The sequence below is a fragment of the Monomorium pharaonis genome, chromosome 3 (genome assembly GCF_013373865.1).
Source record: "Monomorium pharaonis isolate MP-MQ-018 chromosome 3, ASM1337386v2, whole genome shotgun sequence".
Taxonomy (NCBI): Eukaryota; Metazoa; Arthropoda; class Insecta; order Hymenoptera; family Formicidae; genus Monomorium; species Monomorium pharaonis.
The window spans coordinates 25393565-25421140 of record NC_050469.1 but is presented as its reverse complement, the minus strand read 5'-3'; the positions used below and the strand labels follow the sequence as shown (position 1 = coordinate 25421140).

At 32.5% G+C, this 27576-nt stretch overlaps 1 protein-coding gene across 5 annotated transcripts in view; it reads left to right on the top strand.

Moving 5' to 3' along the window:
• The first annotated feature begins 349 nt into the window (after positions 1-349).
• Positions 350-27576, top strand: part of LOC105832790 (extracellular sulfatase SULF-1 homolog) — a 68109-nt gene continuing 40882 nt past the window's right edge. For 2 of the 5 annotated variants that reach the window (XM_012674048.3, XM_012674046.3), the window contains exon 1: positions 353-712. The gene's annotated coding sequence lies outside the window, so the exon portion shown is untranslated. Of the gene's footprint in view, positions 713-27576 lie in introns of all 5 variants that reach the window. The other 3 variants (XM_012674049.3, XM_012674047.3, XM_036284448.1) reach the window with 2 other exon arrangements.

Genomic DNA, 27576 nt, shown 5'->3' with positions numbered 1-27576 from the left:
ATTCGGAATTCAAAAGCCTGGAGGATCCTATCGCATTGAGGGTCCATGCGTTACTGTATCCTGAAAAGCAAAAGGAAAAAAAATTCTGTTTGTCGCGCGAAATTTCAAAGTTTCTCCACGCGCGAGTGCGCGCGCGCGCGCGTCCGATTTCTCTTCCGCTAAATCAACGCCGAAACATTCTCGCGGTTAGTCAGGTGCCAGAACACCGGTTTCGCGGGAGGAGGCGTCGCGGAAAGATATATGCACTTTGCGCGATCGACGCCGTAGGAGTAGGAGTATAGGACCCCGGCAAGGAGGCCGAGATCGGCGCGCAGTTTTCCAGCACGGAGGGGGAGAGGAGCAGCTGTTTCCAGGCTGGACGGAGTGTAGCCTGTGTAGCAGCGGTGGCGGCGACGGATCGGCGGCGAACTTCAGTCTGGTTGCGACCGTCGCGCGGTGAGGTTGCGGTGTCGTGAAGCCGGTCCGGTTCCCGTGACGGTGTATCGCGCGTCGTCCTGTCGCCACGTGCATTCTCCGCGCTCACTTCTCGCCCTCTCCGACGCGGCGGTCGCCGCGTCCGAATTTCACCGGATCGAGTTCATCGAGTACCGCGGGACGAGTGGACGAGAGCGGACGCCACCGTCGTCGTCGCTTCGGTTCGAGTTCACCGCTTCGGGGAGCAGCGTTGCCGATGAAAGTCCGGGATCGCTGGCTGGATCTTCTCTGCGTATAAGTAAGTCTTCTTTTTCGTTTTCTTTCCCCTCTCCCCCTCGCCCTCTATTTTTCTTTTTTCATTTGCGGACGACAGAACCTACCGGTCGCCGAGGCGTATGTGCGCCGTTCACGCGATTGTTATTCGAAATGCATTTTTTAATGTACTTATTGTCAACGAAGAGACACGGAGTCTAGCAAAATGTGCCAGGGAGTATTTTCATCTTTTTCCGCAATCTCAATTATATTCGCCGGTCATTAGAAATTTCTTCATTTCGACTCGTAACAAATAATTTTTATGACCAGATTTTGTGGTCACTCCACGAAAAGAGAGGTTAGCATGGGTTGCTTGTCAACGCAACGCTTTTTTTTCCTAAATCTCTTAAACTAGAACGAATGTTTTTTTTCTTCCGTTGATTTTGTGTCGGTCGAATTAGAAAACTATCGAAGGGATCTAAATGTTACCGTATGTACGACACGATTACTTTTTTTGCATTTGGCCCGGCAATGTTCGTCCGTAAATTCGTAGTATCCGAATGTAAATACCGGCGAGCCGGTCACAAAAAGCCGATGCATGTCGATAGACGTAAACAGTCGCGGCCGAGAAGCGTCCGTACCAGGAACGCTCTTTCCACGTTTCCCGGAAAAACTTTCGAGATAGTTTTAGAGACAATTTCCACCGGAAGGAAAGCCTTAGCCACATTCAGCACATCTGCAATGTCATAATGTAAAACAAAATGCTCCCAGATTTTAAAATTGATCTTCCTTGTATACTAAATGGAACCACGAATCACACGAGCAAAACGAAGAAGTGATTGTATCGCGGTTTGATATCGGAGCGTATATTTGAAATTTTATACAAAAACCGAGCAAGTTTATTTCTTTTTAATCTGAGTTTTGACGCCAAATTATTTTCTATTAGTAGCGTTATTGCATTGTGAACAATTCTGTTCGCACAAAAATCAAACAGAAAACGAGAAATATAAAATTTCCCACAAGATCAAACAAATTTAGAGTTTTTTTAATTTTTTTTAAACGAATTTCTGAAAATATTAATGCTAAAGTCTCAATTTATAATATTATACGTCTGGAGAAAAAGTATCATATTTATAAAGAGAAATAAAGAGAAATATTTACAAAGAGAAATACGTTTTTGTTAAGAGTAAAACTTTGTAAATAATAAATACAAGTTATTGCTTTAGAATTTATATAAAACATTTTTTTTTCACTTTATATTATTATTAATGTTCTAAAAAGAATAAATGAAAAATATTGTTAAATAAATCTAATAATAAATATAAACATTAAATTTTGATAAAAGCAATTATATTATAAAAGTAATAAATATAAAATTTCTGCAAGAACCAAACCAGTCCAGGTATTATTCATCTTTTTAAATGAGTTTTTCAAAATATTGATTAAAGCCTACACAACTTTGTTCTTATTTACTATACGTTCGGAGAAAAATTACCATTATTATGCAATGAACGATAAAGATGTGTTTTTTATTTTGTGAAAATTTAAGTTTTTAAATTTATTTGTGAATTTATTTGTATTGGTATTTTGGTATTTAGTGGAAGGTTAAGATAAGATTTTTATGTAGTCTCAACGTTGGCATTTCGAAGTTTACGTGCTGCACTTTGCATATAAGCGTGTACTATATAGCGTGAAGTGCATTCAAAAGGGACCAAATACACAATGCTGTAATTGTAGCAATATGGCTTTCGTGTACAATGGCGTAATTGTATTGTACATGGTTCAAAGAGTCAATGACTGTTTCCTAATGACACGCGTAGATAAATGAATTATAAGAAGTATATAGAATTATAAGTTTTTCATATCGGCAAAAGCTGCAATGTAAAAGCCTCGCCCTTTAAATAATTACGCAATGATAATCACGCGAAGGTAATTGTGTATCAGGGATCGCTCCTTTTATCTTAGCCGTGTAATTATTGTGTAATGGATTGAGACAAAATATATTTTGTGTGTGTGTATGTGTGTGATCCAAAGTAGAATACGGTATTTAATGATTAAATAACTTTTGAAGTCTGAAGGGTGCATCTAAATTTATATTGCCCTTTAGGTATCGTGGCAATTTTCGCGGAAAGCTGCGAAATTAATAATTGATTACCATATGGACATATATATATGAACGTTGCAAGAAGAACGCTAGTAAATAAGACATAATTCGCGTGAAGAATCGATAAATTATTCGATTAAGAAACGGAGAATGAATAAAAAATATACCAGTGATTTCACATCTCGATGGCATGATTAACGACTCATTGTGCATTCATACAACAGGGTTATTTATCACAAACGTTTCTCTCTCTCTTTCTTTTGCCGGACACCTGCATAAACCAATATGAAATCCACTGTTCACATAGTTGGTTTCTCGCAGTCGCGAGAGAAAACAGTACTATATTAGCACAATCACTATTATTTCACATATAAATTAACGATACTTGGAAACTTTATGGAAAGTGGAATCGCAGCTCTAACGTAACTAATATATTATTAATATAATACGTTCACCAGGTATCTTAATAATTCTCATAATTATATGTATAGTTCAAAATATTTTGCTCTCTTTAGAAATTTTAGTTTATTAGTTAAAAGAAGATCCGACTTTCTGATTTTTTCGCAAGCGAATACGAATCAAAATGTTACATCTCTACGAATATAAATTCGTTGCTAAGCAGAACTTGATAACATTCATTCTTTCGTGTGTCAAATTTAGACGATGTGAGTTTTTTTCAACAATGAGAAAGAACTCGCGAATTTCACGACTTGCTTCTGTCGCGTTCGCGTGTTCGCGAGGAATACCCTTCATTCTTCTATTTCCAGCCACGAACACGGGGAAGTCGCGGTGTGGCAATACGGCCGGATGGAAAATTATTTCGCGTATCATTTAGAAGGGCCAAAAATAGATCCGTGACGGAAGGCAAGTGAGCACAAAGCGGTGAATAAATAATCGCGAGTGCTTTCCCTTTCCCATCCGCGCTTATTCGTTGCAGGATTTGTCTCGAGGTACTCCGCAAATTCGCCGACGCATTGGGCGCATAAACGCAGCCGTCTCCGCGCGCGACTTGCTAGCAAACTATTTTGAAATTTTAATGACCCGGGCCTTTACCATTGTTACAATTGCAACACATTAAAACTCTCGTGTTAATGAGTGCACACACGAAAAAAAGTGTTGCGCTGTGTTTGTTGGTAATCTATCGCGATTTGAATTTAGATTGATATAAAGCTCCAGCTTTATAATTATCGCATAATTACTCTGCTTCCAGGAAGAAAAATTTGTTAAAAACTCTTCGCTTGAAAATTCTTGTTTATTTCGCGTGAATATATTTTCATTGCATGGAGTATTTCTTACAATTCGTTCGTGTAATAAACAACGAATTAACGATGTTCTACAAAACAAGTTAATATTTGTAATTTGTAAGATAATATTTTTATATACTAAAATACTGTTTTATTATAAAAGGAAGTGTATATATATGACGAAATTACTCCAAAAATATCATCGCGCATTAGTCTTAATTAGACGAAATTGGTATCTTTCTCTCTCTCTCTCTCTCTCTCTCTCTCTCTCTCTCTCTCTCTCTCTCTCTCTCTTATATATTACGACACAAATGAGATAATAAAAACTGTTTTAGACTACTTTATCTTTTTTAATGGAGAGAAGAGTAAAGTAGAATAAGAATCAAAATGTTTTCTTACATATTAGATATATTTTCTTATTCTATATTTTATATTTTTTATATGTCAATGTTCACCGCATATCTTGGAGCTATCCCAGAGTCTAAGTAAACGATTTTTTGTATCCATTCATCTATTTCCAAATCTAATAGTAACATAGGGGAAAGCGCGTGATACATTTGTCTTGATTTAGGTGGAAATGGAGATTCGCGGTCAAACGTGAATCCCACTGTTTCCGAAATTGGTGATATGAAAAATCTGCCGATCTATCATATACTGCACTGGTAGTAAATTTACATTCCATTTTCTCTTGAATTCTCTGATATTAATCTCCACAACGAATTGGAACTCATTGGCGTTACATCAATTCAATATTAATCGGGAGATGTGATCCGAATATGGAATAAATTCGTAAAATTGGGGTCACATGCGCGGCATTCTGCAATCTAAGATATCACATTTGATTCAACATTAATATTTGGCACGACTACGATGTCGTGTGTCTCGATCGTGTACAAATATAGGATGAGTCGTTTAGTTGTTGGCATCTTAAGCGTATCCTTGAACTTTTTCTATTAGATACTGTTTTAGTTTTGATACCTATATATCAAATTATAAATTGATATTAACCTGTGTGTGTACTGATTTATCACACATACCACAATTTTAAATAATAACTGTTTTCGTACACATGCATGAGTACAAAAAATCGTTTTACTCATTCACCATTTATTTTAGGAAAGAGTTTTTGAATGTGTATTACGTAAATTATTTTTAAAATTATATTTTAATATGCACTTATTGGTACAATGTTTAATCTTTCGGTAAAGGAATGGCAAAGGAGGAGGAAGGCAAAGGAACTCTAGAGTGTGAAAACAGAGAGATATATAATACATACATATAGACAAGAGTTACCAAAATGCGCACAACAGTTATTTATACTTACATTTCTCATTTGACATTGGTTTGTGCGCAAATCATCGTTAGAAATTGTAACTTGATGTTGCAGTTGCCTAAATTGTAACATGTTGCTAAAAGGCTTATAATAAATTTTTTTGACAAGTACAAATGTCTTACTATAGAAATTTTTACTCCTTTTTATTAATTAAGCAAATTTGTCATACCTAATAACTTTAAAGCAAAACCGACCTAAAGAACTTTTCGAAAGACTTGTCCGATACTATCGGACTATACATCAATTGGAAGAACTTGGTTAAATGGTTTAGCGCAGGTAAAATTCCAGCCGCGTTTTTGAATGATTGGAATGCAGGTACGAATGCGAAGATATAATGGAATGCATTTGTCCTACGTATCTTTTAGGAAAACATCAATTATCCGATTTTATAAATGTATATAATATAATTAATATTATACAATATAATATAAATATGTATAATTATATTATTGTCATGACTTGTTCTTGCGTAATCGTCGCGATCAAAAACAAGACGATAAATTACTTCGCGCGGAGATTTCAGCTGCACGCAAATGAACCGAAGTTTGGACGCCGACACGTTAATCCACAATATACTGTACATGAATTCTATTCTCGATCCGCGTGCGAAGGTCGGCTAGCTTGTCCTAACGGCAGAGGGACAGGCTCGACGACAAAGGCGCACACGCTAAAGGAACGATAGACAGACGAGAAATTCGATAAACTTTTGACAAGTTAACTATTATATAACTATTATATTATATAATTTATTGAAAGTAAAAGAAAATTGAGCCATTATAATTAGGGAATAGCATATGAAAAAGAAAAAAAAATTATAAGACAATCCCGGCACCGATAGATGGCGAACGTAAGCGCGTGAAAATGGTCGCCGCGAGCAGATATGACACTCGTCGCGCTTCCTTCGGCCGACAAGATCGTCGCCACGATTCGCAAACATAACACTAACGACGTCCGCGAATTTGCGGTACACGAATTTGCAGGACACCTTTCGTACGCAAAAGCATTCTGGATACGCGACGCGATCGACACCCACGACCCCCCACTAAGGGTTGCACGCTAGATTCGCGTATCGCGCGGCCCAATGACAGCAGGGCACGCAGGGATGCGCGCCCGAATCCTTCCGGGTGTCTGACCATCCCCCGTCGAGATAAATTTTTTCGCCGGTCGTCCTCCGCCTTCCTCGGGAGGATCCTACATCCGGTTGGACGATCGGGCGCCAATTTTCCGCCAACCGATCCTTAGTGTCTCCTGGTTGCCTCGTTCCTTCGACGATCACCCGGATTGTGGTTGTTCCCTTTTCGACGTCCTGGCGAAGTTCCTTCCTCTCGCCTCTCTCTTTCCTCCTCCTTTTACGTCGTCGCCGAGCTCTCCGAACCTCGCAGCAAGGTACCCGTTTACATTCCCAAAAAACAAATTGAAACTTAGATTTTTATAAACTTAATATTACTCGCGATTTTCCCTTGGAGATTTCTGCCTCGCTATTTGTCCCTCGGCTGGCGCGGATTCGCAGCCTGTGACGGGGGAGGGACACTAATTTTTGTGCGATTATATATCAATATGTGTAGTAATGATACGTATTTTTCGCTCTATTTGTCATTTTTTTGTAATATATACTATTTGATGATTAAAAATTGATCATTATTTTTTATCTATCTATTATTATCGGGTTTGCACTTATTTACTTCTTTTAATCTCATGGCGTGTAGTTTCTATGTATTTAAATTTTTTTCTTCTGTCTATTTATATAGATATTCCATATTTTAGGTATTTGCATAATTTGCTAAATTCTTCATTTGTTATGCATATTAGTTAATTCTTTTATCAATAAAAATTCCTTATTGTGATTTTAAAGATGTCATAAAACAAAGTATATATGGACCAGTTGTTCCGACTTCTTGGTAAACTCACCTATCAGGTAAGCACATGTCTATCTTCATTTCTTTCTTAAATAAATAAAGACAGACACATATTTATCTGATAGGTAAGTTTACCAAGAAGTTGAAACGACCTCTAGAGTATTAAATGTGTATATTCTATTATGTCAACTTTTATATTCTAGGTGAAGTTAGACATAAATCATTTTTTATACACGTAAATGCGGAATGAGTTATTGACACAGAAACAAAAATGTGATTATTATGTGCTTATTATTTATGTATTCTTTTTACATGTTATATTATATTGACATGCAAATTGACATATAAACGTATTACAAAGTATTGTAATTAAATTTAATTTTTGGAAGTGTAAAGCTTTGCACTGCTTTTGCCATAAATAAACAAATATAAATAAATTGTAATACAGAATGATTGAGTTGAAAATTGAATTTGGATTCTTTATTTTTTGCGCTGCTATTCTACATAAAACCATGCAGTTACACAGAACCTATGTGACAATAATACTTTTCTGCTTGTCTATGTGTTTATAATCGAACAGTCAAATGAAATATTTTTAATGTTCCCTTACAGTGCCGTTTAAGATTTCACACAAATATTACAAATGTCATACATAGCAAATGTAAAATCAATAATTAAATGACGTTTTTGCATATATCGAGCGCATAATTACAAGCTGTGCATGCCGTTCACCTGTACGCGATATGCGCAGTATTGCCGGTATCTATGGTGTCTTAAACTTTTTATAATTTTTATAAACATCGTATAAATATAAGTATTAAATGATATAATTGTCAGGGAGTTATAATCTCATAATATACATATATATAGTTTTTCTTTCTACAAAAGAAAAGCCGAATTCAAATTATGTAATTCCGTATTCTTATAAAGGTTACCTTCTTTTTATATTATATTAATACATAGTTAAAAATAGAAACTTTTTGTCTCCGATACGTAATAGTAGCGTGTTTATATTGCATGTATTAGTGTGAAGAATGTGTACATCACATGAAAATATATGTAAGATGTTTGTGTGTAAGAGAGAAAAATTTATTATCGACATACTAAGTTGAGGTACATCCATTTGTGATCCCATATATTTCTTCTTGGAGTAAAGATCAGACGGTACATTAGGTATGGAAACGCTAGATATATCGCACATGAGTATTCGTGACATTCCAGTCTCTACGGTATTCTAAAGTCGAGAACACTTTATGGTCCTTTTACGACGTAACATTATTTATATTTGACATTTCTCTTCGCTAATGAATTAAGCGACGAACTGTAATATTTTATTGTTTTGAAATATTTTTAAGCCTTGTGCAACTGATTTTTTGTCTACTCACGGATATTTACAAAGAACGCTACAATCGTTTTTAAATCAACGCGTAAATCGTTAGATGAGATGCAAATAAAATTCTACGTGCGAGAAGCCAAGTATGAGTACGATGATATCATGTGTTGTTCTTAGATTCATCAGTTTCATCACTAATTTGCACAGTGCGTAATTTTAGCAACGATTCTCTCTCTCTCTCTCTCTCTCTCTCTCTCTCTCTCTCTCTCTCCGTTTCTCTTCTTTCATCTCTTTAACCGGATTTGAATTACGTTCGTTAATTTTATATTTCCATAGAGATTGCATTATTAATATATGGTTAAATAGTTAACACGATGAAAACTTCTTCGATATTTTGATTTGCGCCACAGCGTATGATGTATGCGTACAGTTAACGCGTATAATGGCACGTTATCGCAGCGTGCCTTGCGTTAATACAGATTTATTGCTGAAAGTCCCGGAGAAGGAAAGGATATCGCTACTTGTCATGCTGGGCACGCGCGGCCTAAAGTAGCTTTTCTGCATACTTAATTGTTGTATGCAGAAACGTTACGACTTGCTCGTACTGTGCCGTTTACAATCATATATCACTCCAGACACAAAACTCGAGAATAGGAGTATATAGAGAGAGAAAAAGACAAGCACACAATTCAAAGGACGAGTCAGAATATTCCTGAAGAAAAGAAATAAAATAATATAATTTACAAATGTATAGCAATCAGAATGTATAGCAATATTCATGAATCACGTTGTTGGATGTCAAGCTAGCATCTCAAGTAATTGGTACTGAACTAATTGAGTCTACTTGTTTATCAAAACACTCACGATATGCCACCCAACTCGAGTTTACTTTCATATTTGCTGACGAAACGTGTCTCCAGTAATTATCTATGCATCAATATGCAAGCTATTTATTAACACGTTAGCTTAATACGACAAACTAGTTGCTGATGAGGTACACTGCACACACGTCTTCTTTTTCCCTTGTTATGCATGCTTATGCATATTTGTATTATGTAGATAATCAGATTGTACCCTACCGTTACGATAAATACGGTAAATTGTTTCGCAAAAATCGTTTCGCAAAAATCATAACTTTGTCTCGTGTATAATGTCGAAAGAATCGTGTGGATCTATCTATCTGAAGCTTGTATCTACTTGATCGCTTTAATACGGAACGTTGAACGCATCGTCGTGATTTATACGGAATTCTATGAACGTTAAGTGAAACGAAATTATTCAAAACGGGACCGAGTATTACTGGTAATACCGCTTTTATTACCAGGTAATACTTACTAAATCACACCGCGAATACGCTTGTGAACTGATCGGATCAAAATATAGTTGCTACACCTACGTATAAATCCTACGTTGCGAATCTCGATCGCGTATTTTCCTCACGTGTATTTATTCAAGAAACATACTTATTGAAATAAAAGTCTGCGAAATAATTGGTCTCTATATATCAAATACGAAAATACGTATGGGAAATATATTTATGTAATTATGTAATTAGATATGTAAATTAGAGTGAAATTTACATATATTGCATGTTTAATTTATTGTGTGTTTATAGATCAAAAATGGTTTCTTATTAACGAATAAGCATCAATTATGGCTTTATGTGAAACATATTTTGAGTAGTAAAGTAATTACTAAATATATTTTATAAAATATTATGGAAATGCATTAGAGTGTGTTAGACATTTAACTAGCCGTTATAAATGTTGACAGTGCCATTCGGAACACCGTCTTTGGGCAAACGTCCAATTTTCTTCTCATGCATTGACCACGGTGACACCGTGTAGCTTAAAAGCATTAAGATCGAATGATCACGTCGCTGAAACAGATTTAACTCTGTTTCAGCGGCGTGATCATTACCTTTAACGCCAATGTTACTTAATGCGAGTGTTAGAGCTTATGTTGAAATATTACGCGTATTTATCGAGTGTATATCTATCTTAGTTTTTTATGCAGTTTTTTATTCGATATACTATATTATTTATAAAGAAAAGATAATCGATTATACAATTGTTTTAATATTTATAAATAATTGAAGGTTTTCCTACATAAATCCAAACAGGCCCAGAAACTAAGTTTTCGGGAAACAAAAAAATTTTTATTTTTAATATGTTCATTGAATAAATAATTTTTTCTGGACACGTAATAAGTGTAAAAACAAATTTGTAGGCTTTAATTAATATTTTGAAAATATTTAAAAGAAAAAAAATGAAAAACCTCCAACTGCTTGGTTTTCGTGGAAATTTTATTCTTATTATATGTTTATCCTATAATATTTTATATATTATACATTTACTTGTATCGAACTTTTTATTTTGCTACTATTAAGGATTATCACTAATTCGGCTGTGACTTAATAAATACGTATAAAATTCAATGACATATATAGGATGAAGAAATATCGAATGATTATTAAAACGACTTATGTTTTGCCGTTGCCATTACGGTATTTTCTGATGTATATATCATACACACATGTGTATCAGGCACGCGCGCGATCTGTGTACAAAGTACAAACATTCAATTATCGGTAAACGCGATTTTTTGTCGGCGTGCACTTTATGCTACGTCTCGCTCCAGAAACTGCAGGGTCAGGATATCCTTCCCATAAAATATCACCTTTTTACGAGCACACTCACGCTATTAGCTTTGTACCGAAAATAGCCTTTCAGCCATAATAACGGCACGAAACGGTTTCGTACTGAGGATTTATAAATAACTCGGCTTAAGTTCTGAATCTGGAAATACTCTACGATATCGAGCTTAAGTTCGTTAGTAAATTTATTTCGGGAATCACGGAAGTTTCGTGTTTGTGAGATAAATTTATGAAAGATTACCGATGACAAACGCAGCATTTTACTCAATTTATCTCTCTGGCATATTGCGTGCTGAAAGTTAAATTTTTCGTGCCTATCTGTATATCGTTGAGGTCAATCTACAATTTATCATAGAAGTAATGTTCATATATAATGTTCGTATCTAATGTTAATATTAGATATGATAAATTAAGCAACGATATCGAAAGATTATGATCGACGTTCTGGTAAACCGTTACAGCCGAGAATGTCCCGGCTGATGTATATTCAGATAACAATGATGCATTCGAGTAATCTTGAAACATACATCTAGAAATTGACCTCTGGCCATCGAGGATAGAAACTGAAGAAACGTATTTTATTTTGCCATAAATATACAGGATGTCTGTTCTATACAAACTTTAGTAGTAAGTAAATTAAGTCACTTTTATATATTTCACATTTTTGTTATAAATTTTTAATAATATATTTTAGGGAGTTTATATAATATTATTTTCTTATTTCTCCTCATTATTAAAGTTTATACGAAAAAATCTGGGACGCCCTGTATATCCATGTTATAAAGAGTTTTTGATGTAAAGATTCCGCATTACATCTTTGTGTAATTCTTTTACGAACAAATATGAAAAAATTGATTTAGAATATAAATTATTTATAACCTTCAAATTGTGCTAATTAAACAATTTTAACTTGTTACGTCACATTTTTTATAAAGAGAGAAATATATGTTCATTCAATTTCATTTAAGAATGGAATTATAAATTGAAATTATATCAATGAAGCACTCACAAATCATTATTTTACTTTTGCTACAAAATCCCATTTATTTTATTTTAAATCATGAGAAAAATTCCATTTCTGTGCATATCGATTAAATCAAATTTAATTTGCGTGATTTGAAAGCTCGTAAATAATTTATAATTCCGAATTCTTTGTTTTTTATTTTTGCATGAAAGAGATGCAAATATACACAGGATTTTATTCAAATTTTAGATAAAGTTTTCTTTTTTATTATATTAAATTAATATAGAGAGAAAGAAAAAATTTCTGCTTATATTATATATATACACGAAATTAGATCATGGAATATAACGATATCCCTATCTTTCGCACACATTTTTCTCCGGCTTCGAGTCGTTACCTTTCCTGCTGCATTTGCTATTATGTGAGAGCAATGTACATCGAGCCAGTCGTCGCGCATTCTGGTCCGAGGGAGATCACGGAGGAGTTAATGTCCAGCCCGTGCAATAAGGACGAGAGAATATTGTCCGACCATATGTTACCAAAACGTTGGTCAGCTGTTCGTGACGGTCGCGGACAGTGGAGATTACGACATACGCCACTATTGACCATTTATCAATCGTTGTATCCTCGCCGCTTCATCGAGTGCCGAACGATGCGCAGCGGGTCCCCGATGCGCGATTGATTCGGTATGGGACGGGAAACGAAGGAATAGCGATATGCTGCCAGATAGAGGGATATTGCATTACCATCATTACCATTCTCCGGGAATGATCTGTGCCGATGCAATCGCGAGTATCGTGAAGAGAATTATAAGTGAATGACTCTACTTGCACTGTATTATGCTATTAGTGTAACTCGAATGTATTTGAAAACATCTTTTAATTGATTGTATTGAAATCTTCTCGAATGATTACATTATTACTTTATATTAAACATACGTATTACTTTAAAAAAATGCTAAGTGCATTTTTCAAAATTAGAAAGTCCCTACTTTAATTAATATAAAAGCCGACACATTACTTGAGATAAACCGTACGAGAACTCGAGTTTTTAATCGCAGCACGTATAGTCCAGTATGCGATTTCTGATATAAAATACAAAAGGAATACTTACTGTTAGCCCCTTCCCTGCCATCTCCATGATATATCGCTCGAACAAAGCCGAAAAAAAAAAGAAACAGAAAAGAAATTAGAGCGCTCGCCTCGTGAAGTGCAAGGATCGTGCCGGATGTGACGCATTCTGCTGGCGACGTGATTTATGGTAGACCCATCTATATGCGTTTTGAATGGTTCATTTGAAAATTACACGCCATTCTCGCGTCACGTTGATGCCGACTACTTGGACGTCTTAGAGGCCCTCGCGTGACCCGGCGTGCCCTTACCGCACCAAAGCGGCATGCACCACCGCCGGTTTACATCAGTCTACATCAGTTTACATGACGCGCCGTACGCATTGTAAAGCTTGCAATGCAAGCCGCCGCGAATTCGTCACTCAACAGCAGACTTTTCGGCTAAAGCATGATTCAGCGTTTTAACCGGGCACGTTTCCACCCTACTTTCCCAGAAGGCATGCACATGCGCCTATATATACAGACATTAAAAATGGTTGAAGTAAATTTCTGCTAGGTGATAATTATGAAGTGAATTTGCACGAAGATATATCTTTATAAAATTTCTTTTGAGATCAGCATATTTTTTTACTTCTTTAATATTGCAGATTATTCTCTCTTTTGCATTAGTTTACTCTCTAAATTTCCTCCACTCTAATTAGAATGACAAATCACTCGAACTTAGTTATGTTTAATTTTCACTCTTTTAGAGTAATGTTTCACTCTAGGAAATTTAGAGAGTTACATATAAGCAAAAGCGCTTATACATATAAACTTTGACGTAATAATATTGAGGTAATGTCAAAGAAATAATTATTATTAATATTAATATAATATTAATAAGTGATATAGCTTGCAAAAATAGTTACAGTTTAAAAACTGATATTTAACATAAATTTGTATTAACATTTTTTATTTATATTATCAATGCCACTTACTCTTTGATTTATCGATTGACGACTTATAAATTTTTATATTGTTGACAGAAAATCGAAATAAAGGCGCAAAAATCCGAGTAGTCTCGTTTTAACGTCCATACGTCAAGAAAACAGACAGGTTGTCGTAAATCTGTTAACGAGAGACCTATCGAGTTCACAGGTATATCGTAAGGTGATGTCATCAGTTATGTCTCTAGTTATTTCCCGACTTGAAAATCTGTTTAATTAAATCTTGAACATTTTTTTTTAAATTAATATGTACGTACTTCTTGTTGGACCGAATTTTGTCGATATATTTATAACAATTTTGAGGCTGCCATACTTTATCGTGCATAAATATGTGAAATTCGTGGGACGGCTCATTATGCGTTCTCTCCACACAGATATTGGAATTTCACCTCGTGTCCCGAGATTTTAAAGATCGCTATGAATGCTTAATCCTCGCGCGCTGTACACACCGTGTGCAATATCTACTCCGAAGATATTTACATACTTATGCGCGAGCTCGAGTACGCGTAAAATATACACTCTGTCATAATTTTGCGCGGATCTGTGTAAATTATGCAGTTTTAATTTATGTTTTATACAATATTTACGTCTGTGGAGATAGTAGTAATTCCGTAGATATATGATTATCTAGTTTCACTTACGGAGATCAGCTGAAGAATTGTCCGATTTATTAGATATTATAAATTTTACAACCTACACTACACAGCGGTATAACTGTAAAATTATAGTAGTCTATTGATATAATTATATTATATCAAATTTTTTCGTGATCAAGTATAATTTCTGGCAAACTGTGCGATCTATCAATATTCGTGCAGATAAAAATAATTTACGTCAGCAGTAACATACATGGCAATGTAAAATTCAGAAAATAAAAAAAATTAATTCCTATTGTAGAGTGCGACGAATCAGTGACATTTTGCAACACGTCAAGCATGACGAAGTTGTTTCAGGCTTAATAATCGATCTTCTTTGACACCAAACGGGTATAGAACATATCATTGTCTCGCATATAATGTACATAGCTAATCACCGCCGATCATTTTATTGGTCGTAATATTAATTTTAACTATCATGCTCCACTATCCAATAAATCTCCAATAATTTACATTGTATTTTCTTGTACTTAATACATTGATCAAACATTTTTGAAAAAATTTAATAAAATATATAATTGCATATGAAAGACATTAATGTTATAGATGGAGTTTCTGATAGAACATGCGAACCGTTTTGTCTAACATTTATATATTCCAATTTCTTCATAAAATGTATCAAATATAACTCATAAACAAGTAGATGAGTATTGTAAACGAGTTATAAAATTTTGCGTACTTTCTTAATATTTTGCATTTTATGATTTATAATATATTTAAAGATCGATACTTCGTTACTATGGAGTTATTACAAGAGTTATTATTAATGTATCTCTTAGGATAGTCCATTGAATACTGCATATTTGTATTTGTACGATGTAATCGAGAAATAAATATTTTATGTGGAATAAGTTTTTTCGGCGAATGAGGTTCTTAAAAAGATTTTATATTTCATTATATTTCATTCGCTAGAAGCGTATTGACGTTTACGTAAATGTCTACATTCCTTCGTCGAATAGTTGTCAATAACTTTAATGTGCCATAGTCGGTGAGGAAGATAAGATGAGATCAGAAAGAAAAGCATGATGAAAAAAGTGTGAATAGAAAGAAAGTATTAAAAAAAATACTGAACTCGTCGTCTAGGCAAAAGATATATAAGAATTTTTTAGCAGTTGAAAACTTTTTTAGAATATTTTGTCGGTTTGACATCTCATTCAAAGATCTAGACACCAGAAGAAAATCGAATGTATAATGTTAGACAAGGCGGTTCGCATATTCGACGTGTTTTGCCCGAAACGAACGACTGGCCGTCACTTATTGTTAGATAAATTTTAAACATCTGCGAAAAGGAGTCCAATTCGAAACTACTTCATACTTAACTAAAATTTCGAAGACGCGAAAACATAATGACATATCAGTCGAATTAATCGAAATCGAATTATAATATTACTTATTCGATTAGTCGCAACAGAAAATGCTTTCACGCCTGTTATTCTGACATTTCATACTCTCGTGTTGTTTTGCTCATCGTGAACATGCAGCATAGAAGCCTTTAAATCTTTCTGCCATGAAATTACTCTGCGGTAGCTCGTCATTATCTGCCTCTGTTTCTACATATAACTATCGTGCGCACATTTATCGTACGAACATTCGCCGAAGTAATTACATACACGTGCATCTATGACACGCCTTTTCGTGTTACATATTTGGTTGTTATTAACAATAAATAAATTAAGTTAAATTAAACAATTTTATATATATTTAAGTTTTTTATTCGCTTGATATTTTTGCTTTTCGTTACGATAATAGAAATGCACATACGTATTAATACACACTCCAATAAATTTGTTACGGATAAACAGAAATGGTTTTTAATAAAACTCTTATATGTCATATTCGTAAAATAATTTTATTATTGTCAAAAGTATATGATTTATGGAAGAGCCTTTATTAATTTACTATTCTTTCAATGTGCAAAATACTAGTGTTATTATATACATTTGTGATCTTTAAATTCTAGTTATTTAAAACTATTATTCTTTTAACATTTTTGTATTAGAATTTTTGTCTTAAAATGCTAAAATGTATAAAATAAAAAATTTGTTATTAAAATATTTATTAGTAATTTAAAGACATCTTGTATACATATTTTTTTATATTGTCATGAAAACATAGTAAAAATATCAGACAAATAAAAACTTATAATACATTTATATTTTATTATTTATTATTAATTATTAATAACAATCAAATGCACACAGGATATCTAATAATTGTCAGAGCGCTCATTTGCAAGTAGAATGAATTACAGTGACAATAAGTAGAAAAGTTCTGATCATTTTCACAATTATTTATATGAACATTTATTGAAAAATTATAAACATTGCATTTATCTGTTTTATTGCAATTATAAAAAAATATATATAATATACAAATATTTTATGTACACTTATATGATGCAACAAATATTTTTTAAATGCGGTTGAGAATTGAAAAAAGTTTTTTTTTAATTAATAATAAACCTTTGAAACATTTTTTATCGAGCGTAACTGTATTAAGAATAACATTTTATTATGGCAACTATATGAAATAAAAGGCCGTGATATCATTTGCTTTATTTTTTCAAGACAGGAGGTCATTGTAGGCAATGTGCACGGATCCGAATGTTTCGCCCGAAGCAAAGTTTTAAATGTTTCTCGTCCTTCGACTCTTGCCACGCTATTTTCTCCTCGCATACGAGAATTAAACGCGGTCGAGTTCAGCAACAACCGTGACCCGAATATTGTTAGCCCCTTTATTTACGTTTAAATGTCTTTTAACTCGCCTATAACATGAACAATACTTCGGGCTTTTAATGAGGCAAATTGAACAGTTTACGATCATATGTAGCGATCTATACATATAACAGAATCTAAATGAATTGAAGTAAAACATTTATTTTTTTATAAAACGGGATTTTCTATGGAAAATAAAGTTGTATCAGCAATTATCATTTTTCTTGATTATTCTTGATTATTCCTGTGCAAAAGATGATAAGTATTATAAATATTGATCTAAACCTCAAATGTAATGGATTAATATAATTGGCAGAATGTCTTTTTGATTCATTTATTATTTATTTATGTAGCAAATATCTTATATTTAACTTACATTTAATTATACGGTAAAATGTATGTATTAACAAACTTTATTATACACAGTTACGTATATCTTTGAGATATTAAAATATTATCAAAATATGAAAAATAATTCTTTCTTTTTCTCTCTCGAAAGACAAGTACACTCTTGTGGAGAATGCCGGACGATACAGTTACCGATATACCAATCGCTTTTAAGCCTCTCTTAAAGCGGCGGTATAATACAATCTACTTACGGGTGCAAAGCTTCTCTAAACCGGTCAGTCGTAAACGCGCTCAGCTCGAAACGTTTTCGCGATCCCACATTCCACGGACATGTCTGTTATCTGAGAGTATCTACCGCTGCCGCGGTCGACGCATTCGCGTCAGATATCAAACGCAGGTGATCATTTATCAATATATTTAAAGCGGAAGTCACATTGAGGCTGTAAAAAAATATGTTATAATATTTCAAGAATTTTGGGAATATGAACAATTGTATATTTAGAGTTTAAATAAAAAATATAAAGTGTAATCTTCTTTTGAGAAATCATTTATATCACGTACTTTATTTGGATAGAAAATTGATGTACAGAATATATGTATATTTAATACTCGTTTAGTTTTTGTTTCTTTGTTAACTTTGTGTATATTTTTCCTGAATATATTGAATGTAATTATACGGAACGACTGGATTTTCCGAATTTAATGTATTCTTTGTTTTAAAATAATGCAGCACTTGACAGATATGTTCTTTTATTCGTGAAAGTCAAAACTCATTTTAGATAGTCTATAATTTGTATCGGAATTTATTAGAATATTTATGAGAAATTTATGAGAAATTAGAATACAGAAAATATATTTAGAAATGCACGTATATCAAAATAATCTATATCTGAAATTATAAATATTTACGATCGTATATAAACATTTTAATTTTATCTCCATAACAAAACTTAAAATTTGTAGAGTAAAATATGCTTTTTAAAAATGCATTATGCAGACTTCTTCAAGTAAGACTATAAAACATAATTTCTAAATATATGAGTTATCTATTTTATATGTTACAATTTTTAAATCTAATTTGATTGACATTGTTTTGAAATAATGCTTATTTAAAGACAATCTATTTTCATCGTGTCAAAAACATATGGTTAACTGGATTATATCGCAACTGTGTACAAAATATATTGCGAATGGCCAAGGGGTTAAAATCCGCTTACTGCCCATACTGTCCGTGATTTAAAAAATCGATTACATCATGCGCAACGGCGAGGGTATTACAGTCCTATCTTAATACGTGCTGATGTCGCGTGTCAATTAAGACTAGCATTCGTTATAATTCGGTCGACCTGCAGCCGTCGCCATCGAGACAGTTCTGTCCGAAATTGAACACGTCGGAATCAATTACGCGGTTGGCTCTCAAAATAATTCATTTCCGAAGGTTCACTGCATTATATCGCCCGAACTGTCGGCGTGCAGTATTCATTTGTCTCGCCGTGTGGTCAGTTAGAGTCGCAAACCCGTCCAATATTGAGGGCAACGTCTCTCGTCGACGTATCTCTATGTCAACTTTCGTTCGAGTGACTTTTGTGTTTGGGAAGTCTTATAAATATCGAAACTAACTAAAAGAAAGAGCTGCACTTCACGCCGTTTATAAATACATCAAACTTGATCTGTCACTAAGATAACAAACTAATTAATGAGCTGAATGTACGATATATATCAGGCACTTTAGTTATACTGTTATTAAAACTCATTACAAACGATTTATAATTTACATTAAATTTTAAGATAAAACTTTATTTTAAATCTTTTGTGCTCTTTTAATGATAGGCATTAAAATTAATATGTATTTTACACACGTATATGTGTTATATTTTAATTTTTTAAGTGCTTTTTGTAGCGTGTAAAAGTATATTAATTGATCTTTATTCAGAGTTATAAAACATGAATTAAAAATTGCTTAAAATGGACTTTAGTATAAATCATTAAATAATACAGTATGATAGTATGGGCACAGAATATTATATGATATTTTAATATTTTGAAAACAAATTAGACTTAAAAATCTTGGTATAAAAATATAACTGGCATTTTTGTTTTTTTCTTTACGGTATATGCGCGACTACAAATACGCTACTACATTACGCGTGCTCACCGTGTCATTCATACGGCAAGACTCAAGACATAACAATGCTAGCCGCTTCGTATGTGTCGTATAATAATTTCTTAAAATACGCCCCCTTGATAAGTGTCAATAATTAATAATTTCCTGCAAACAATTAGCGCTTTTTATCTCGCACGTTTAATCAATTTATATGGTTACTGATTCGCGAACGTATCGTAGTGGTAGCTATTTATTAAATGTATTTAAGACACGAAGTAATAGAAATTTATGGTTTTAATTGTAATTTTTACAAGCAATAGTTATTTTTTTGCAATACTTGGAATTTTTGCATTGTGGTTAGAATCTTTCAGTTAAAATTGTTGACGAAATTTTTCAATCAAATTAATATTTAAGAATGGATGGACTTCGATTAAACCAGTATCCCGATTTAATTCATAAGTAATTAATCTCATATTTGATGCGATATCTATAAATCAATTTAATAGAATGTAAGAATAATATGAATAAGTAATATGAATAATATGAATAAATGTAGCATAACGTTACATAGATACATTATCTTAAAATGAATGCATTAGAATAGATTAAGCCTGATTTAATTCTGGAATATATGTAATCATCCAATTTATTGCGCTTATAGAATTGAGCTTTCGATCCAATTTATTTAATATAAACTATATTGTGTGATTATTAAAAATTGTATTTTGTTCATAACACGTCAATTTTATTCCAGTTTTCTAGAATAAAATTGACGTGTTATGAACAAAATATTCTAGTCTTCTACAGTCTATACAATTAATTAAATTTATTATTAGTAATTTAAAAAATTAAAATCAATTTAAAAATATGTATTAACTGATTGTTATAATACTTGAGTCGCAAAAATTATCTACGTATAAAAAATGATGGGTCAATTTCATTCGTCTATTTCAATTGTTTATGACTAAAACTATTATTATATTTTAACACTTTTACGTACATTAAGATTTTTTGTTATATTTAATTTTACACTATTACATATTAATGATATCATATAATGTTATATGAATATTATATATGATATTATGTTATTATTAAGTTGTTATGAATTATGATCAATTAATTTTTTCAGTGAATATTAGACTTTTCATTTTATTTTAATTTTATTAATGGAATATAAGAATTTCTCATTGATTTAATGTTAACATCTTTTAATTTTTATTTTTTTAACATTCTATACTTTATCGTCATGAGTATAGAGTGCCGCTATGCTCAAAAATAAACGCATCCTGTCGATTAAATCTTTCATGTCTCACAATGAGCGGGGTGTCATCAAAACAGGGCATAAATAAATTAACATAGCACGATGTAGTACGGTCCCGTATTGAGCTTTTAAATTATATTATTCTGTCAGTTACGAGGAGTTAAAAAAATACATAATGTTGAATTGATAACTCGTGGGAAAATTATTTTCATGTTCTCGAGAAGGAACGTGCATTAAGTTAACATCAGTCATAGAATGTATGCCAAGCTCTTCGTACGCGGTGCAACGCGTGATTCCATGTAAACAGCTTTGTTTCTTAATACGAACGGAGCTCTGAGAATCGTGATACTAAACGTTTTGTCACGTGCCGCATTATTGTCGTGGGAAAATTAGTGGAAGATGCGTGAGAACGAAATACTTATCTTATAATTTATTCATCTTGTAATGATGATTTTTTCCTTTTCTCAGAATTGTACCTACAAATGAATTTAATGCTTGTTACAATCGTTAAATAATTTTATAATTTATAGCATATTACGTGATGTCATAAATTATTTATATTTTGTTTTAACAAATTACAATGTCTGTACTGAAAGTACAAAAACAACCATACTCAAAAAATTCTGTTTACAGTTGTAAAACTTCTGATAAAAATTGATCAATTTAAAAGTACTTTTTAATTCACATGTAGAATTAAACTAAATATATGAATCTTACATGAATATAAAATTTACAAGCGGTCTATTATAAGATAATCGCATTTTAATGCAAAAATACAAATTTGACTTTTAAATATTAAATATATTTAACATTTAACACATTAAACATTTTAAACATTATGAAATACTACTAAGGAATCTGTTATAAATTCAATGGTTTAAGGAAATTAGTGATTTCAAGTAACTATAATTTTGCAATCGGAATAGATAATGCAGCATGGAAGTTTTATAAAATATGCGGTATACAATTTTTAAAAAGTACGACGAGAAAGTCACGACGCGACTCAGCTGTATAACTTGATTGTAGAAGAAAATGTAGAAAAGATAGAAATCTAATTAAGATTCCTTGGCGCCACTCAGAATTCGATTACATTAGTTAAAGACATGCATATGCAATAGTCTTCGACATTTATCTCGCAATTATGTGCGAACACCTCTTGTTTGTAATAAAATATGCATATGCATTGCAAATTGCCTCAGCTACAGACTACAAAATTAAATGATCATACGATAAATCGAGGACTTGCGAACAACAGCGATCAATCGATTGAAGTTAGCATAAACATCACCCTGTTGGAAGTTATGAATAATAGAAACGTTTGGAATTGCCATAATCGCTCGTGCTATGCGTGTCTTTCTCACGATATATATATAATAGTTCTCAATATTAACACATAGAATGTTTCGCGTCAAGAATTAAATGTCATCGAGTAATTTCTTTATGTGAAAATTTATTGTCTTTCAAATGATATATTATATTTATATAATTATTTATATTACATTTTAACTATATCTGTTTTTATTTTACTTTTATTCTTGTAAAATAACTTTAACTTTTTATCTAATTTTATGTTTATATTTTGAATTTTTTTAAAATAAGAAAATAAATATTTCAGAAAATTAATTCCCACACATTTCTATGTTAATTTAGAACATAATCTTGACCGTTATCAATTGCGCAAACAAAATTTAAAAGCAGTCGTAAATTGTACGTAACATTGAATAAGTCTGATAAATTATAAAATATAATTATAATTAAAAAAATGTTATCCTAAATGAAATAATCCCGTATTGTGACGCAGTATATTACAAGTTCGTAACACATTATCACAATTCCGTATCATAATAATAAGTTTGAATCAGAATAATGAAGTTCTAATCAATTTATCTTTAGCTGTCACTCAAATAAGCGAAATGTACACGTGCTATCTCTCATATTTCCATTTTATCACCATGATAAAAATTTTATTTCTTTGTTTTTGATTATCAATTGAAAAGATATCCGGATTTTAATAAACTACTTCCTCGCGTCGAATATGTTATACGAGATTGAGAGGTACTGCGGATACTATGCTTCTTTAGCATTATAGAAGTGGAATCAAGGTGGTGTTTCCGAGGGATAATGTATTCCGGCAGGTTGTTACGTCACGGATATGCGTGTCCCGCATCGATACAGGAGATGATCCTCTTGGATACATTTCTTAACGTACTATTACGGCATTAATTTACAACGATGCGATTGCAAATTGCGACTGTAATTTTACGAATAGGTGCCAGCGGGGAAAGCGAACTCGTGCGAACGGAAAAGTGACTTAAGCGGTTGGCAATTGCTTTAATTGCGGACGGAAATTTTGCCTGTCGAACGATATACAGTAGTTCGCGGTTATTATCGGGCGATTAACTGGCCGCACTGCCTCGGGCTTCTCATTTTCCGAGATGTGTACATTTCGAACGAATACACACTGCAATTCTGCAGATGAGATAATCGCAGGGAGGAAAGTTCCTCTAATCGCGCGATAATCGTTGATCTTGCAAAGGTGCGGAGGATATTTGCCAGCATGTCTTGATAATATACAAGTAATAATTATTGTGTCGACAAATGGTTTTATAAAATTGTTTATGAAAATGTTTATATGTTTACATATTAAAACTAAAATTAGAGAGAGAGAGAGAGAGAGAGAGAGAGAGAGAGAGAGAAATTATATATTATAAAGTATATATTATGTATTTATATGTATTCTAAAAAATGTTTGAATTTTTAAGAGAATATAGTCTATTCATTTACTTCAGGAAATAAAAAAAATAGCTTAAAAAGGTAGCGATTGATATTAGATGTAAAATTACACACATTTGTTTTTCATGTTTCTAATTATATTTGAAATTATGATCAAAATCCACCACATAAATTTTGTTAAGAAATTATTCACAAAAGAATAATTAAGAACATGTTAATTAATAAGATGTTTTATTTTGCAGCACGTTTTATAAAATTCATAAAATTAACATTATGCACAATACAAGCTCATAATATAATGCAACTGTATGTGAAATATGGCTGTGCCAATGTGACGGCCTTATCAAAGTTTATATTAAACTCCATTTATCACTTTCTTAAATTATATATGCATTTTTAGTAAGTGAATGTTTATTTAGCTGTTTTTCTTCTCTTACAAAAAAGTTGAATTCTTATCTACTGTAACGCGAAGAAACTTTTTAATTTATGAGCTTCAAAAGTTTATAGTTTTAATAAATTCTAGTCTGTTCGTTTCTTTCTTTTCGGATTATAATGAGGTTGGTAATGACTCTCGATATTTTATTGCAAGCAAAAATACTTAAATACTATTTAATGTGTTTAATATATTTTCACGGAAAAGGACCAACAAGTTATAACCACAAAACGCTGCATTATTTCTGCATCCAAAGCAGTTTACCCATTACAGCCAATTTCTCTAAGGCTAAGGCTTTCTGGTTTAATTTTGTAATTTACCAACTTCCTAAAACCCGTTTTGTTTTATTACTCTATCCGGCATACGAAACTTTCCGGAACAGGTTAAAGAGATGCAATTTAGAATTGATTACATCAGCTTGGTGGAAGTGTCGAGTTTTTAGTCTTCGTTGCATGCGATCACAGAGTCAAAGCTCAAATGAACTGATCCGCTACCGTGTCTAGTGATCCATGTACGATTAATTAAGGATCGGAACAGTCATATCATAGATTGAACTATGTAATTAAGAACGTACATAAAAACAACGCGTTTGTTCAATCACGAATTTCACAGATAAAGCATGAATAGTTCAAACATTGGTAAATTTAATAAATTTTACGAGAAAAAAAAACAGAACACATGAGAGAGAGAGAGAGAGAGAGAGAGAGAGAGAGAGAGAGAGAGCACTCGAGATGGATTAAAACATAAATTTTTCGTGTTATAAAACATCACCAATTATTTTTTGTTAATTGTAAATAAAAACAAATATATTTTGTATTGCCAGAGAAAGAGAAGAGGCTAGGCCTGATAAATACATGTGTAATCAATATTATAAACGGCTTGCTGTACCGGTAGCATACGAGCATACTTTTAACCGGTTATTTTTCTCTAACGAATTTAATTGCTTAGTCAGCATTCAGCAATTAGCTGAACGTGAACGAATGCATAAATTTTTTACTTTTTTTATCGTTTCATAGATAACGTTTATACTATTCGTGAAACGATTAAACTATATCAAATTATTCGTTTGATTATACAAGTAATTATGTATAAGATCATTATATAACTTATGAATTATTTATATCGCGCGATATAAATATTATGAAATTTCAGATTTCTCATTCTAATATTTTAAAATTTTTGTGCACGTACGATAAGCACGCCGTATATCCTTTTTTATTTCTGTTTTAAGAAACTTATCTTTTTTTTTTTCAAGTAATGCAAATTGCCACGTGTATTTTTCTGGCTATTGTGATGTAAAATTTTCATTACAATAAATGCTAAATTTATTTTTACGATAAGAAAGCTGACAGGACGTTTCTCGCACATCGTGTCTCCGTACGTATATAGACACTACGAGAAGTTCTAACCGCGAACCGCTGCATTAACTAAAGTGCACAAGCCGTCGCCAATGCTGACATGACGTTAAAGTCTGCAGCGTGTCATTTCTCGTTTAAAACCTGTCGAGACTCGATTCTTTCTCAGATTCGCGGTTTAACTTACGTACATCGGCCACATTTCTATGAACATTATCCAGAATTATTACGATAATTGGCACAGAAGATTCCTACGCGTATTTACGATACTGCGGGCGATCGATGCCAGATAATATTTTTTTGGTACGACAACAAATTCAGAGAAACATTTTTGCTCTCTTATATCGTCTATCGGGACACACGTGTATTTATGCAAATTATATGAGTATCAGTCAAGGCTATGCAATCATCTAATTAACTTGAGCGTTGCTGTCAGGTTCTATAATTCAACAGAAAAAAACTGATTATTGTAATCGCTACGACTTGCAAACGACTTTATTTATAAAACGACGATTTTCAGAGAAAATCGGAGAAACAAAGTTGATACCTGAGAGAACGTGATTTTGCAGTCATCGGTATGATGCGTATGTTTCGAAAGAATCTTCGTGAAAACATGCGTATCATATTACATTTAATTATATTACTCTTGATTAGCCTATTGTTATCATGTAATGACAAGTATTTTCTATTAAAAACGATTTACGTACTGAAACTGTAACTTTTTGTATGAACAATGAATTTAAACAAACTTATTTAGCTTTAAATTGATCGTCCATGATATCAGAGGTTATTTTTAAACATTGTAATTTGATTGTCCGGATCAATCTGGCGTATAATGCAATAAATTACAACTTTATTAAATGTTGAATAAAATTGATCGGCACTATATGAAAATAGACATTACAGACGGAGATGATATATAAATAACTATTGAATTTTTTTCACGCCAAACAATCTTGTAAATACCATGAGTGGATTGGGCGTATAAATCGACATTAATATTTCATCGTTAGGCACGCATTCATAAAATGTGCACACACGCGTACGAGAAATAATATAAACGAGTATTTATTTTTAGTTATATATGGATTTTAGTATACATATAGAAAAGAATTTATGTAGCGTATATAAAACTGAGAATGCAAAGCAGGATGAGTTGCAAAATATGGAATTAATAAATATAGTTTATGTGTATTTATAGCCTTTAAAATTAGGGATAGGTGCCATAAATATTTTAACTCTTTAAGATACCATGTGAAAAACGGTTTTTTACATTCATATAAACCGTAAGATGTTCGACCCCTTTTTCATCTATCTAAAGTGATTAAAAAATATTAAAAAATTCATTTACTCTCCAAATTCCTTTTTCTTTTAATATGTAATTTTCTCTTGTGAGAAAAATAATTTTTAAAAACAAATATTTATTAATTTAGAATAAAAATATAGTTTTATAAAATTTTCACGGTTTAAAAAGGAACATGTTGAGAACATAGGTCACTAGTGTCCGAAAATAAAAAATAAAATTTTTTAAAGAAGTGGATAAAGAGTGGAGAACTTTGGGATTTCGAGAAACTTATATCAAGATTACTAATTCATCGATTCCCATTTAATATCTAAATAACTAGCTAGTTCAGCTTTCTGAAATTTTGGCAGTCAATTTATATCACTAATTTGAACTTCTCTACAAAGTTTCATGAAAATCTGTACATTTTGATTTAGCAGCGGGACTCCCTTAAGGGAGAATAATTTTTAAAATAA